Below are 16,955 nucleotides of genomic sequence, written 5' to 3' on the forward strand. Positions count from 1 at the left end.
GTTAGCAGACCTCCTAATTCAAACCCCCATTGAAAAAGAACATAGAAGCACATAGGGATCATGATAGAAAATGATTAAAACACTCCTTCTGAAAAAGCCAAATAAAACACACTTTCGTTTGGTTGGCTGCCTGCTGCTGCTCAGGAGACATAAAGAACCATGGAATCATTTGAGCAGGAAGCAATCTTTTAGAAGCCACCGAGTCCAACTCCTCCTCACTGAACTGGGACACCACACCTAATAGGACTGTGAAAATGGGCCTGGCAGTTAAGCAACTAGAAACATTTCCACCTTGGATCCACAGCTTAAATCCATGTTTCTCATTTCCAGCCTAACTCAGAATTAGACCAGAAGGAGCCTGGCTCTGTGTAAAGCCACGATGCTTCTATTCACTTGATTACTGCCATTTTGCTAGGATTTCCTAAGATTCTGTTGCTGTAAAAATTTCTGGAAGCTATTTCCAAAACCAGCCTCTAACCAACCCAAACCCTAATTCCTTTCCAACTGCTCAGTTAATCTTGAGAGACATGTGTGGTCACTTCTAACAAAGAGAGAAAGATGATGCACTACTCAGGCATTTGTCCTTTGTGCATCCACTATGCAAACATTCTCCATTTATGTAAGTATAAAGGAACACTCGTGTTCTAAAGCTGTCAGGTTAAGGAGGATTTTAGGCACATTACTGCTACATTTGATCTGTCAAACAAGCATTTAAGAAGTTTTTTCACCAACACTGCTCCATAAAATAGCAGGGCAGTGTAAAGACAGCAGTGTAAGGCAAACAGCACAGCATGCACAGCCCCCTGCAGTGGGAGCACACCTCCAGCCCCACACAGACATCGCAGTGCAATCCCTGCCTGCAGGCAGCACTGCTTGGAGTCCCCTTGACATGAAGGCAAATGCTTTACTTTCTTGCAAGAGTGGGCAGAAATTAGATTATAAATTCTGGGTACAGTCTGAAGGTTCGTGTTGTTGACTTCCACATTAATCTCATTTCCATGGTTTTACTGATTTGAATCTTAAATAAAAGACAAATAATTCACTTCATCCCTCACTGACAACTCCTTCTTCCATTAACAGGTGAGATTCAAAACAGCGCAAAGGACATAACCAGAATTCCAATTAAAAATCTAAACCATGACTTTTCTGCACAAATCAAATATTCATAGCAGGGATTGTGATTTCACAGTGACAAATATGCCTCCATTACATTTCCTTTCTGCAAAGCAACAGGCATTATGTTTCTTATCCTGAAAGCTCCTTTTATTGCAGCAATTATTTAAACCTCTGTCTAGACATATTAAAGTGTTGGCAATGACAACAATAAGTTTTGACAACAGAACGTGGCATGTTATATAACATAATAGCATCAATCACAGAATCTCAATTTCCAAGTATCGCAATGAGGATGCATCGTTATGAAAGATGATGATGCTTTTTAGCTTCAAGCTAAGCTTTGCACTTGAGAACTAACTAAAACTATACTCTTATCTCAATAATAATAAACAAAAAGTTTTAGAACAGCAGTGGATTAACAAGGAAGCCTGCGCTACGGAATAAGCCAGGGCATGTTCAAACCCTGCCTCCCTACGTGTGGTTAGTGGTGTTCTACTATGAAAGCACCATTTTCTTGTCATCCAAGTAAGGTTTTGCACAGCAGGTGAGGGAAAAATGAGTTGATCCAAGCTGTCAATTCGATTACTTTGTGCATAAATGCTTATCCTTCTGACCTGACAACATTTCAAACCTGCTCTGAACCAGCTGCAAGAGCAAGGGGGGTGACTCAGACTGCTGCACTGCAGATTGGTGCCCACTTCAGCAATGCCTTATGCCTCAGAGCAGGCAGCCAGTGGCAGGACCTGGAGGTTCAACATCTTCAGATTTGACTTTGAGACTCTCTCATTTTAAACAGCCCATGTTAGATGATGATTTTCAGGAACTGGATAGAAATCTCTTAAATTCTGTAGAACTTAAAATATAAAGGGAAAAGTCTAAAAGAGAACTCAGAGAGGATACAACAAACCATCCAGTCAGATCAGGTGTAAAAGTGAAGGAAACAGGTACAAGGATACCACTAGAAATAAGTAACTACTAACACAGCGGACTGTGTTTATGCAACTAATCTCGGCTGGAAATAAATCCATGACTAAAACTTGGTATGCAACAAGTGAGAACAGAGGGCATAGACACAGCATTGAGCAGGTTAGAGACAACAGGTTAAAATGAGAAACACTGCAGTCCTGCTCAGCCCAGCTCAGCAAATCTACTGTACCAAGAAAGAGCAGCATAATGGATGCAAGGTAATTATTGCAACTGTCAACATCACCAAGTCTTAGCGATCTCTTGGCACCCACGTGAATAAAAGAAATCTCTAGGAGCTTTATTTAATTGTAGATGCACATTAGTCATGCTGTCACACCACGCTTGGTATCACACAAACTGCTCTGAGATACGCATTTCAGTTCTTTGAGGAATATGTCATAACCAGCTAAATGAAAACAGCACTTGGGAGGTTACTGATACCATCCAGTGAGTCCCTTCAGCACAAACGAGGGCTCTAAGACTTACAAAAATCAGTATAGCCAGTCTTTCCTGAGAGGTGAAGCTATCTCTGCTGTGCTGATTCAACCTCCACACTAAGCTGTTTCTCTGAATCCCCAGCAAATGCAATCATTAGTGATTTAGCTACACTTTTCCTTAAGCATCAGCCTTCAGACTTTGACAGTCTTCTTCCAAGAAAACGGGGTCTCAAACACAAATAAATGCTAAAGTAAGTTTTGTGCTGAAGTCAAGAATAGCATTGCTCTCTATTACAACATGTAAAGAAAAAAATAACCCACCAACCAAAAAACACTAAAAAACATGTGCCATTTAGACAGCACCCTGAAAGTAATACCACTCCCTAAGAAGTAAAGGCAGGGGAAGAATCTGTTCTGCAACCAATGGCCCTGGATTAGTGATCTACTACTCAGCTAACCCAGCCTCCCGCTGCTACTCTGGACGTGCTGCCTTGGCAGCAGACATCCAGGCCTGCCTACATAGGTTATAACGACAGAGATAATTCTGTGCCAGCTGAGAGGATGGATAATTTAATCTATTATACACACATGCCAAATTGCTGAGGACAACTGAAATACAACGACACCTTCAACATCTAGATGAGTGGTAAAGCACTATCAAAAAGTTTCTAATTATAACACTGAATGTCGGCTTGCCCTGAGCACCACTGATTTATCATGAAGAAATACAAAGCTTAAGTCACTTAGTCAAATGCTGCTCTCCTGTGACATGCCAAATGCCCCATTTAACCACATTCAGTCTAAGAAGTATCTCCCACCAGCCTTGGAGCCATACCTCCTAAACAAGCTGCAGCTGAGGCCAAAGCTCTCAGGGGCAGCACCTGCTGGGGTGGCTGGGTCCCATGGGCAGCCTGCCTCTACCAAACTCACCTTAGCCAAGATTTGTCCCTACAGGAGCAAGCTCCAGCCCTGCCAGCTGCATCACAAGGACCACAGTCTGCAAGGGGACAAGAGGCAGCCTGAGCAGACAGGGGTACTGGCTTCTGAACACCCTCACTTAGGAAGGACATGCTGAGCACAGACACATACAGCTGCCCTGTGCAGTATTTTCCATATCCTCTCCACTGGAAGAAAAAGAACAGATAAAAGCACAAGAGTGGTGAGGTCCTATCTCTGGAGGCGTTCAAGGCCAGGTTGGATGGGGCCCTGGGCTGCCTGGTCTGGCATTAAATGCAGAGGTTGGTGGCCCTGCCTGCGTCAGGGGAGATGGAGTTTCATGATCCACAATGTCCCTTCCAACCCTGGAAGGAATTCTGTGCTCCATCATCATTTGTTCCATGTTTCTAACACATGTAGGAACCAGCATGGAGAACAGTAACAACACGGTGCGATACGTTAAGCTAAAGCTGCCCAAAGCCTCCACGTCAGCAATATTATGATTTATTAATTGAGGGTAACATTTACAAACTTGGTGGAGTAACTTCCAGATTCAGCCACAAAAACAGGAGAGACCTGATTTTCAGAGCTCCTCACACTCAGCTACATCCCCCAATGACACGGTAGCCTGGGGTCAGCCAGGACTTCAACAAAGATAACCAAATGTGGGATTTGCATCCCAAAATTATCATTCCAAATAAGTGCACTTCAGCTTTCAGGCCTAAAGTGTATTTGTTGTTGAACACAAATTAATTTTGACTAACATAAAAATATAAACAGAGGAGGAGCCCAGAATGAAGAAAATCATATTCCTCTGATATTGCCTCTCTACAAAGATGACACCATTTTTACATACATTTTCTTTAGCTATCCTTACAGATCCAACAATGTGAAGGTAATAATATGAATGTTTAGTTAAATATTGTCATTCATGTTAATTTGAAACACTCATATGAAGGCTGATTAATTTACTCAGCACCTCTGTTTTGAGTCAACCTGAAGCAAAATGCTTTTTTCCAGTAAACACAGGGCTGCCTATTGCTTTTCTAAACCACTTTGGTTTCTTAATTGCCTTTGCAAATAAAGAAATACATCACATTTTCTAAGACAGCAGTATCACCAGTGTCTGAATAGAAAACTGTATTTTGCAGCAAATTGTACTTACCAAAAAAGTCAAAAATAGAATTCCACCTGCAGCATCAAGAACATGGAACAGGAGTTCCAACCATAGAATAAACATGCTACGCACCAGACATAACTGCAGCCAGACTCCCCAGGTGCCCACCATTTACAGTACCTGGCATTCACAACCAAACTATTCCTCAACTTTAAACTACAGTGACAGGTGCTAAACATGGTATTGAATTTTTAAGAAGTGATTAAAAGATACTAAATATCATTAATGGGGCAAGATAGAGTTAACATACTGATAGGTAAACTCCCTAATTCGTCATTAAATGTGAAGGCTTTGAGCACAATCCTTCCAAACACACTGAAATGAGCCAGTCCGTTAACCTAATGGACAGAGCTTTGCTGTGCCTGACCACACTCATTCAATGCAACATGAAGGAGCCCAACCTTTGATTACACCTAAACAGATTCACAAAGACCCATTACGTATTTCTACATCTAATCTGTCTGGCTTGGATACTCAGTTCTGATACTATTTGTTATAAAAATGCAAGCTATCTGAACAGATGCATTCACACAGCATAAATAAAGCAGTTTATTCTCCAAAAAGGGCAAGGCTGAGAGAAAAACAAGCATTTTCTTATGAAAGCCACAGAACAAAGTCACTGCATTTCCAGTGAGACTGAGAGCAACCTTTCACTGATGCAGAGGGGCAAGATTTTACAAAGCCATCATCCAAAGCTCAAATTACAGCACTAACCCCCAGTGGCTGCATATTAAAATATCACAGCACTGGAGATGGGGCATAAACATTTTCCTGCTTTCTTCAAATTCCAGTAGATGAAGAAATACCTTCAGGATCTCATTCAAAAGGAAAAGGTTACATCTGGAAAACAAACAGGATGTGCTTTGATCAGATTGCAGAGCACATACCAGCTTGCATCAGCCTCACTCTTTAGCTTGAATTCTGTGACTGCAGTGGGCCCTGAGCTGGATTAAGCAGTAATGGGCAAAACTGCTGACTGTGCAGCAGGACAAGTGTGATCATTTCCCTGCAGGCCTATTCCAGCACATACTTCTCTAATTGAACAAGGTAATTATTTTACCCAGAACCAGGAGAGAGAAAAAATAAAACCAGGGCAAGGCAAGAGGCACACATGCACACATCTCTAGCTCTCTACATCTCCCCCCTCAAAAGAGCACAGATGCTTTTCCACACAGAAGAGCATCCCTCTAGCAATTGGCTCTCTTTAAATTTGCTCAGGGTTTAACAGAGTTGATGCTGTTTTCCTTTGGTGTGTTCTTACCCATCTGTTCTCCAGTGCAGATTTTGATTAGTGTGAAAACCAATACTGTTCCGGGAGTGAAATCACAGCCAGGCGATTTGCATGGCTCTGGAGCAGAGCTCTGTGCTTTTCTTTTCTTCCATCTCTATCTAAGCAATCCAGCCCCTGCACAAAACAACACATTCCTCCTCACAGCATCCACTTCACGCTGCAATGACCATTTTTCTCCTGGTAGTTCATGCTACAAAACCAATTTCTCCTCCAGGACAGATATTTTTCCAGCCTGAAATGCTACATATGTTCTCAAAGTACCAGTGTAAGCCCTTTAGGGACCTGCAAGATTGGCCAAAATCTACGGATCTCACTCCCAGTAGGCATTAATCAGTCTGTAGCCTGAAGTACAAGAGGAAAATCACATCACACTCATAAAACTTGCCTTTATTCCAGATCTGAACTACACAGTCTGATGTCTTAAGTCTAAAAGGAAATTCAGCATTTTCTAAACACAGGTATTTTCTCCTGGGGACAGAAGTAAGGAGCCTGATACCAGGCAACCATGAGGACACACTTCTTTTCAGATCATTACTGCAACAACTCCAAAGAGGGGTGTACAGTTTACAAGTAAACAGAGGTAAAACCAGATGTTTCATTTGAAAGATTATTGTGATAGAAAGATAATTAATGATAAATGGGAAATGCTCACCGGTGTCAAAGGCTTGCCATAAACTCCACACAGCAGTGATCTCCAGAGGAAGAGATGCTGCCTTAGTGGTGGTCAGCCCTTAAATGAGATCTCGGAGATGTGGAGTCAAGCTCCCCCCTTCCAGTAGCACAGCTGAATTACCTTCACCTGTGCTCCCACAGCTGACTCACTGCTTGCCTCAGATGGTTAATCAGAGGTTCAGGCTGTGATCAACAGTTTCCCATACAAGGGGATAGCAATGGGCAGCAGTACTGTAACCTTGACACCAGCATCTGCAGATTACAGCACTCCTGCTCTTGATTAATAGCCCGGCCCCTCAAGGCACTTAGAAGGTCAAGTAACGTTTATGTTTATAACCTCCCATCTCCTGTTTACTTACTTAAAACCCAAACCCATTCTTTGGAGTCATGCATTCATCAGAGCAACAACAATCTCTGCTAGTGAAGTGTCCAGCACAACAGGAATCTGACCTGTCAGATGGGGGATAAGATGCATCACCATGTTTAGGTGATAAAACATAGGCTTACTGTACAGTTTCCATGAATAAAAGTATATTTGCTTTGAAACTTACTTCAAAAGAAAATATAATACAGATATTTCTTGCATATACAGTGGCTATTAACCCAATAAAGGAAAAAAAGTGAATAAAATGATTTAAATTTGATTATTTCTTTCCAGTTTACCAAGTATAATAACATGCTGACTCATTAGGCAGAGGTAGGGTCGTTTTCCCATTATCACTGACATACTTGCTTGATTCCTTAGCAAATTACTGGGGTTAAAACACCACCTGCCATTTATATTGCCAAGACAATATAAGATAGTAGCAAATACTTCAGAATTGAGAGAAATACTTTCAGTTTGGACATATTATTGTCCACGTGCAAAGACATAAGCACATTTCTCTGTGAAGTACAGATGTATGCTGACAATATTTTACTCTTCTGTCTCCTTAAAAGCTGCAGAAGCTCAAGGACAAATTAATCCACAGAACCGATGAGAGGCAGTTACACCAACCTGAGCTGTTTGCACCACAACATCATCCCCTATGTCTTCTATTGCATCAGAGCAATACTTCACTCCAATTGTTTTCCCTACAGAAGGGCCTCACGAGTGCTGCGAATCTCACCAGCGCTTTTAAGGGCTTCAGCCAGCTCCAAAACCTCTGCCAGAGCCTCATCCCTCGGCAGCTTCATCACACACTTCCATGTAGTGTTTGGAAGGAAAATATCACAAAGATTTTCTGAGGAAGACAAAGAAGTTCAAGATCTTTGAGGCTGATAAATGCTCTCTGCACCAAATCACCAAACCAAAGTTGGGTTGATTTTAAGATGATCTTGTTTTAAAACCAAAGCTGACTGCAGAAGCACTTCCCCTCCAGCCCTCAGGTGAACTGAGGTGAGCTTCTGCCTTGCCATAGGCAATGCCCCCACTTGCACTCTGTGCATGCCAGTCCTATCTCTAAAATGGAACATCACGAAAACACAATCCCTGCATTGTACAGCTTTCACAGCATCCATTACACAACATTCCTCGGCACTTCTGGAACACCATTTCACTTGAGGTCACTTCACAGTTTCTCCAACGTTAAACATACAAAGCAATGAAATGACAGAGAAGTGGAAGCTTTCCAGTATGTGCTTTACCTACAGCAACTTCTGGACCATTATGAAGAACTTCTTTTTACCCCCAGAGGCCATGAAAACACAGATTGTGCAGTACAACATCTTTGCTAGCAGTATGGCTGTTTGCTAACTTCAGTGGTTGCACCATCAGGAAGATCAGCATGAGCTAAGGCTAACAGTGCAGTGCCAGAGTACAAATGGAGAAGGATGGAGTGATAACAGTTTTATAAATGGATTAGCAATTAGGGCAAAACAAAACAGACTTTACAGATTTTCCTCAATTATCACACATTTAATTGCCTGATGCTTTCACAGGCTGATGCAAAAGCCAGTTTATCATGAAAAGATGCTGCCTCAGAGCGTTTCTGCATAGAACAGTCAGCCCTAGCAAAGAGGCTGCCACCAGAGTGAAGCTCTGGGCCACACAACAAGCAGCTCAACAAGACCATACTCTTCTGTGAGGGAGAGTATAAATCAAGAAAGCACATGCTTTCTTTCATACTTTAATCATGAGAGTACATGATTAAAGTAATGGCCACATAAAGCAAAACTTCAGTACCCTGATAGAAATGGCTGACACTGCTGAAATGCACCACCCACCCCTCACTGTGCTCACATCCACTGGCTGCTCTTCATAAGCGTTCAGCAAGTGTCAATGAATGACAATAGGTGCCATATTTTTCCACACAGAGGAATTCAGTTCCACACCTTTGCTTCACCCACACTTCCATGTCAAATGCCATTCTGTCAGGCTGCCCCTCTGCTGCCATCTGTCACACAGCAACACAGTTATTGGCAGGAAGGTTCCAACTCCACTGCCATACCACCAACAACCACCTCCGACATCATGGGCCAATGTCATAAAACAGAATACTTCACTTTTGGAGCAGCCCTCTTATTTCATACATCTGCAAAACATGGTATGTATTAGTGATGAGGCTTTATCACCAAGAACACTGTCTCTAACAGAACTCAGTTCTCTCATCCATTCCCCAAGCAAAAAACCCCATAATAATAGAAAAGAAAAAAGCATGTTTTCACCCTGACTATATTCGGAGCAATTGCATCCATGTATTTAGCTTTGAAACAATTATCACTTTAGAACTTAATAGCATCACAACTTACCCAAAACCATACAGATAACAGACTGTATCTATTAGCTCCAAGAGAGCAAAATTCTACTGCAAATAATCCTCATCTTTGCTTTTTTTCTTCCTTAAAAAAAAGGTCTTAAAATTGTTACTATGGGAAACAACAAGCTTTGTAAGTTTCCCCTGGTGCAGGATGGGGAGATAAAACCATTTATGCTGAATGAGGAAAAAGTCAGCTATTGATTGCAAGGAGATAAAAATAGCTGAAACAAGTCATTAAAACTCGTTAGAATTAGAATTTTCCTTTGTTGCCATTGAATGCCTCAACCATCTCACTTAGCAGAAATCCACATGGCTAATGAATGATTTCTTCGCAGAAGGAAATAAGAGAAATGGCATTATTTGTTTTTAAATGGCCTGAATTAATACACCGGGTTTGAATGCGCAGTTGATTGCCTGTACTTCTGGCCCACTCCCAGTTACAAAGACAGCCATGCTCCTCTAGAGGAGTTTTCATCTGTTATAAATGAACCATCAAATCACAGTAAGGAAAGACCTGGCCGCTCTTACAGGACTACGCGCTCTTAATGGGAGCAAACAAAGTTCTCTTGCAATTATTTAGCAGTTTGACTATTTTGTTACTTGTGATCATCTCTCTTGGAAAGCATCCTCATTTAAGAGAATTGGTGACTTCTCTTTGGTATGGATTTAAATGCTTAGAAATAAAGGCACAGAGATCCCCTCAGAGCAAATGCTGACTGCAGGATCTAAGCAACAGCAGCAGCATACCCTGTGTGATTCTGGTCCCTTGTTACATACAGGACAGAAAATCAAAGCTTTCACAGAAAGCAGACAGGGATCATGCGCTGCAGAAAGGAGATTTTGCAGGCTGGAGCAGAGGGTAAGTGGGCCCAAGAGGCAGGACAGAAGGAGATGTGTGGGATGTAGGTGGTGTGCGCCAGAAGGAAGGGTGTAAGAAAAGAACTGACAGGGTGGGACCAAAGAAGTGAAGATCATGCAGCCACACATTCTATACAATGTGTTTCCCCTCTCTGAACTACAAGCTGAAGCAACGCAGCACATATGAAATGTGACAGTACAGCCCTAAAACCAATCCTACTGGCTGGACAACAGTGAAATATGAAGGGAGATTTAAACTCAAATCACCAAGAATTCCAGTGCTCTCTGACATAGCTGTTTATGAACTGAGATGGATGCAGTTTTAAAAAGGCAGCTGGCACAAAACAGGTGAGAAAGACAAGCTATACCAGGATTTGTTTCCAAGGCTATCTGAGGGGGAAGTTGGTACTTTCACAACATGTATAGACATAAAATATACATAAAATATAACTGTTAAATTATTCATTGCAGAAACAAATCAGCTACATCAGAATGTGAAGAAACATTTCTTCCAAAAACAAGGCTGTAAAGATGGCAGCTTTCAGGGCTGAAACTTGATTTGCATTTAGACAGTCAGAGCATGCAGATACTCACCTGAACGCTGCCAGCTAAAAACAAATGTGCTGCAATTATATTCTGCTTAGAAAGGTGTTTTCTTAAGCGTGTCTAAGAATTTACCTGCATCATAGTCACAGAATATTTCTGTGCTGCAGTGTCCTTTGCACATATGTCCTTGCTGAACTGTTATACCAGCTCCTACAAACCTGGGACTCATAAATCAAAGCACTGATGTGTCTTTACTCTACATGGCAAATAGTCTTCAGTTAAGAGTGCAATAGCCAAATCAGAGGCAAGAGATACCTGTGCTCTGCGGGTTCTGTATATTCAAAATCATTCAAGGGAATAACGTGGAGGATGACTCATTTCATGGGCTGTGCCTACCAGAGGAACTTCTGGCTTAGAAACCAGGAAAGACACTGTCTCAGTACACTTCGAAAGGTATCAGAACACAGAAAATGACTTTCAGTAAAATCAAATCCCCAAAAGCAGTAGTTAGGACACAGTAATATCTTTTTTTATGCAAAGCTTAGGACTCAGCAAGTATTTTGAATGGCCAGCCTCACAGTTTTCACTGCTGCTGATACTTTCAGCACTTTTTGCAGCATATTGTATCATTTTTCACTTAGGCACCTCAGATTTTCTTGCAATTTATTCATAATAAAATCTGAAATTAACGTGTCAAATGATTGCATTCAGATTCCCTTTATCAACAAGCATTTTCCAGGAGTGCCTGCCAAGTCCCCTGTAACGCTCTGATGGCAATCAATATTGAATCTGTCTATAGGGCACAGGGCACTGCAAGAAAAAAAGGAGCAAATCAATTAGCCCTTCTTGCACACACTGAAGAAAGAAATTTGTTGCTCTGTACTGGGATGGATCCTGTCTCCACCCGTTCTGGTCACTCAGTGCACTGCATGCACCTGAGCTCCCTGGGTTGCCCCTGCCTTCCCTCCAGGTGCTCAATCACTGCTTCAGGCCATGACTTGGCATTTCTGCTACACCATGTCTCATTATTTGCTGCTTCTAATCAGTCACGGTTGGGATAATAGAAAATAGAAGAATATGCTGCTCAATCAGTTCCTTTTAAAGATTATTATTTTCCCCACTTAAATCTTGCTAAAATGGGAGATGAGGAACGTACAGATCTCGTTCCTTTGTCCCTAAGGAGTGGAAGTAGAGGACAGGGCTGAAGTTATAAACGGAATTGAGTGAAATTCTGGAATTAACCAGGAGGTTTCAACCAACAGATCCTGGAAACAGTATCTGAAAAATCAGCACATATTGTAGAAAAGTAAATTATGTGGCAAAAATGTAATACCGGATCGACTGGAACAGTGAAGAAATTCAATCAGTCGTTTCAGAGATTATTTTGTTAAGTGTATTGAAACTTTCAATGTTCTTCCAGCAACTATGTCGATTTTTTCTGCCGCTAGCAGTTCATCTAAGAGCACACAGTTTGGGAACATGTAAATTAAAAGTGACAGGTGTGACTCAGCCAACTCTAGCATCAAGTGAAATGGAAGCACCGAAGTTGCTATTGGCACATTGAGAGGAAATATGGGAAAAAGCAAAGCTACAGTGATGGTCTCAACCTGGAGATTTAGAGATATTTATACAGTCAGCAGGTTGACTGATCCAGTATAAGGTCAAATTCACTGCAGGATTACAGCAGCGAAGGCATGTGTTTGCAAGAGATAGAAAGTGACAAGACTATGTCAAGATTTTTGCACTGTGCCTGACTGCAGCACACTCAGTTCTGTCCAGTGCTAATACCATCATCTGCCACTAACAGATAGCTGTATTTTGTTTCAAATGGGAAATCAAAGCTTTTCAAATGCACACGCGTTGATGAATCTCATGTACTAATGGAGTCCACTTTGTTTTGCTGTCCTTTCAAAGTAAGTCCAGCTGGGGAAATTCTTGCTCCATCTTGAAGAATCCATCCCGATCAGGCTCTGGAACTGTTATAGGGATGGTCAGCAACACCTCACATTTTCTCTGCTGTCTAATGAGGTCTTCCAATGTGCTATTCACATAATTTTGTTCTTGCATATGAACTTGTAAGCCTTACAACCGGCACATTTTCATCTTGTCAAAGAGCTCTTGCCTACTGAGGAAAGTCAAAACTGGAAGAAAGCAGCAGGAGATTAGTTCGGTGCCCTTGGAGCAGAGACACCTGCCATGTGCAAAACCCTTGGTACCACCTGACATCCTAAGGGCAACAGCAGAAGAGAAAGAGAGAGGTAAGCTAGGAAAAATGCCAGTAACAATGTAGGGCTTCAATCAGGTCAAGTAGATTGTATCAGTAAAGAACAGATTTTGACCAAGTGGGCCATTGCCCTTCAGTGGAGCAGAGCTAAGATATTGTGGAGTAATTCTGACATCTATATGAACAGGGAGACTGAAGCTGCAAGACCAACTGTGCCTCCAAGTACTGGCATAGGATGCAAAGTAACTTGATTTAAACCACTAGGACTGGTGCTGAAGGGATGAATTTGAATGGACCCATTCATTATTTTTGGAGTTGTTCCATACAAAACTATCTTTCTTTTGGCTTTCTTAGTGTCCTGCATTCAGTTCTGGGATCCTCAGTATCAAAGAGACACGGTCCCATTGCCTGTGGCTGTGCCCTGTCTATCTCACCAACACTGCAGACTCAGGTGGAGTTCAGCCTCAAAGCATTCTTTCAGACTGTAGAAGCAGAGAGAACCCTGACCCACACAGTTTCAGACAGATCATCACTCCGGTTAGTGCAAACACATTTTCTAGCAGCTGCACATCCGAGGTAATTTGCAGGCACAGGCAGTGCAAGAACAACAGCTTTGAGTGGCACAGTGGGCTGCCAGGTCAGCTGGGGGACTGGCCTCATCACACTGATTTGTGTGCAGCCTCCTCATCTGAGGATTGCAACACCACAAAGATCATCACCACGCAGCAGACTCTTAATTTCTCTTCTCTGACTTAGGACTGCAGCGTTGCCTTCTGGGAATGAAGCACACTGTTAACAGATGTTACAAATAATACTGCTAATAATTTCACAAAGTGCTAAGGAGGGGTCTTTGCATTGATTCTGTGATTGTATGTTTCATACGCTCTGCCATCACGTTACGCAGGTGACCTCCAACTCTGCAAAGCCTTTTAGGTGCGTTGTTATAAATTGAAGTCTGAAATGAGCTGACCTGCTTAATTAGGATGTCTATAGAGTTTAATGAAACAATTTAGTGCTTTGGTCTTTCTCTCTGCAAGGGGACCCTGATTTCTCACGAGTACAACACAGACATCTAAACACAAATTGTAGTTTATAATACTATTAAGAAAAAAACATCCACATGATTTGGCCACATGTATAAAGCCTAATTCCCACAGCCAAGCTCAGTTTGTGGAAAACTCGCTCTTTGCTTTCCAGATATCTTCCTGAGCTCTATATGTTTCTGAACAATCTTCCATTCCATTCCTTCTTGCTGGCAGGTGTAACCTTCTGCAGAAGACGCCATCCTGGACAAAAGCTTCTGCTTCTTAATGTAACTATTCCTTCCACTTCTGTCCTGCTACCTATGATCTTCCATTGTGAAGCTGTTTCTTCACTACTGCTTTCTTCCAGGCAAATACGCGATGCCATTTCTGCTCATTTTTGGATTAGGGGCTTTTAATGAGTCTTGAAAGATATATGGTAAAGGACTCCAAAGTCATGCACAAATATCAACTGTGCCATTGTACGTGTAGGAATCATGATGCAAGATGCTCTTCTCTACAGATCTTCTCAACAGAAAATGATCTGCTCTCTACAGAACTTTTGGATGACCCTGTTGGAACATGCACAGCGCTCTGCAGAGCTGTAGGGGTTTTTAAACTAAGTCTAATTTCTCCATCCTTCTAAAATGTGATGGGGGTATTCTCCTGGGGTTTGCTATCCCAGAAATCCAGGTCAGGAATCCAGGTTCATTTTAACACTCACTCTAAACCTCGAAATTAACTGGAGTAGATACCTCATAATGTCTGCAAATTGCACGCTTCTCCACAGCATATTCTGCACTGAACAGACCCCTTGATCAGCATTAGTGTTACTGCTGTAAATGGGGCAGGAAATATTCAGATTTTGGTTTGAATAATGAACAACAACAAAAAAAATCCCAACCTGAGCGTAGCAAATTGTCACTGCAGAACTGTTCGCTATGAAGTAGATGTTCTCTAAAACAGGTATAAAGTACTTATTTTTTGTTGTGCTTTAATAGACTTTCAAAAATGGCTGATGAGCTTCTGAGGCATCAGGAAACTTGACTGGTTGGAGCAACCAAAATCACAGCTTCTTTAATGGTGTCTGCTCAGAGTCACTTGTGCTACAGCAATGAGAAGTAATGCACTTCCAAGCAGGGAAGGACAGTGCTCCTGCCCTTCTGCTTACTGCACCAGTGGCCAAGTCGTCACAGCTTCAACAAATACTCTGTAATTAGGGTTGTTCATTTTAACAATGCAAAAGAGCTCTGGGGAAAAAGCTGTAAATGTTTATTAGCATTTCAATATTTAAATCTTTTTTGCCACATCACATCCTGACAGTTATCCTCCTTGGCAACTTACAATCCCCTCTAAAAAGAAAGCAAATGATCCAGAGCCCTTCTTATAAAGCATTATGATTCATAACCAACTGAAGACTAAGATCTTTTCTGCAGCTTTGCTGTAGATACACAGCCAATGTTAAGGAGATGACATAACACGGGCATTGCTCGTGGTGACTCCTGGAGCTGAGGTTACTCAGTTCTTTACACAATGCCCTATTTTCACTTCCTTGTATGGCTGCTGAACTGGAATATTCAAGTGAAGTTTTTTTATAAATAGATCATTCCTATAAACCAAATTTGGAGATACTGAGATGCGACACTTCAATAAAACTTTTTCTTTCTTCTCTTTTAAAGGAAATGAGATTAGGAAGGAAATTTCCCCTTTATGTCCTCTCAGAAATTACTGTAGCTCTTTCTTTGAAATATATAAGCATGCAGATGCTTTGGAGTAGGGGTGTGAAATACAGAAATGGAACTGTCTTGCTGTCAAAATGTCTTCTACTATACCTCTACGTATGCAGCCAAATCTACTCATTACAAATCTCTGGGGAAGAGAAAACCAAAAACCCCACTCGCTCACTCAAGATCTGTTAGAATTCAGCACTGTTGCCAAAACTCTTAATATGTATGAAAATGAGACATTAGATTTCTCCAACTAGATGCTCAGAAGAGAAGAATCCCCAAATTTGGTTTAAACTATTTGCACTTGCATCATGAAGGAGCTCTCCTGTCGATCCTTCACACTCAGAAGCACAGAGCCTGTCTCAGCTGTCTTGTCCCAAGAGACCTTTCCCTTTCTGCAATCCATTGCCCACAGCAGAAAACACCTTCCAGATTCTCCAAGAACTGGGGCAGCAGCATCTCAGATAACAAGTTCCTTCATTTCATAGCCCTTCTGCGTCCCCAGTTCTTGATCCAGACTTATCAAAACAAATAAAAGCCTTCAATAGCTTAAAAAATAAATTTAAAAAAGAGACTATGAAATGGAAGGCTTCCTGCACTATTTCTGATACAAGCCAGGATGCCATTGGCCTTCTTGGCCATCTGAGCGCACTGCTGGCTCATGATCAGTTGAGTGTTGATCAATGCCCCTGGATCCTTTTCCTCCGCACACCTTACCAGCCACTCTGCCCCAAGCCTATAGCATTGCATGGGGTTGTTGTGGCCAAAGTGCAGGACTCAGCACTTTGTCTTACTTGAACTTAATCCCACTGGCTCCAGCCCATCAATCCAGCCTGCCCTGGTTCCTCTGTAGAGCCTTCCAGCCCTCAGGGATATCGACACAACCCACAACTTGGTGTCATCTGAAAACTTACCGAAGGTGCATTCAATTCTCTCATCCAAATCATTAATAATAATATTAAACAGGACGGATTCCAATTTTGATCTCTGGAGTGAACCACTCGAGACAGGTTGCCAGCTGGATTTAACTCCATTCAACCACCATTCCCTGGGCCCAGCCCCCCAGCCAGTTTTTTTTACCCAGCAAAGAGTGTAGCTGTTCAAGATGCAGACTGCCAGCCCATTTGTCCTGTCCAAATGACATTTGTTCTGTCCAAATATATGACCACAAAGAGGTGGGTGAATCATAGCAGGAAAAAAATCAGTAGTACATTTGTTATGCATGAGCACAACAATTTACAGTGT

The 16,955-nt window shown here is 41.9% G+C and overlaps 1 protein-coding gene across 12 annotated transcripts in view; it reads right to left on the minus strand.

Moving 5' to 3' along the window:
• KIAA1549L (KIAA1549 like) overlaps positions 1-16,955 on the minus strand; it is a 99,835-nt gene that overhangs the window by 72,149 nt on the left and 10,731 nt on the right. The window contains exon 1 of one of the 12 annotated variants that reach the window (XM_032444756.1): positions 6,576-6,663. The exons of the other annotated variants lie outside the window; for them this stretch is intronic. The gene's annotated coding sequence lies outside the window, so the exon portion shown is untranslated. Of the gene's footprint in view, positions 1-6,575; positions 6,664-16,955 lie in introns of those variants that run through there. 12 annotated transcript variants of the gene reach the window in all.

This window comes from Coturnix japonica, chromosome 5 (genome assembly GCF_001577835.2).
Source record: "Coturnix japonica isolate 7356 chromosome 5, Coturnix japonica 2.1, whole genome shotgun sequence".
In the NCBI taxonomy this organism is placed as follows: Eukaryota; Metazoa; Chordata; class Aves; order Galliformes; family Phasianidae; genus Coturnix; species Coturnix japonica.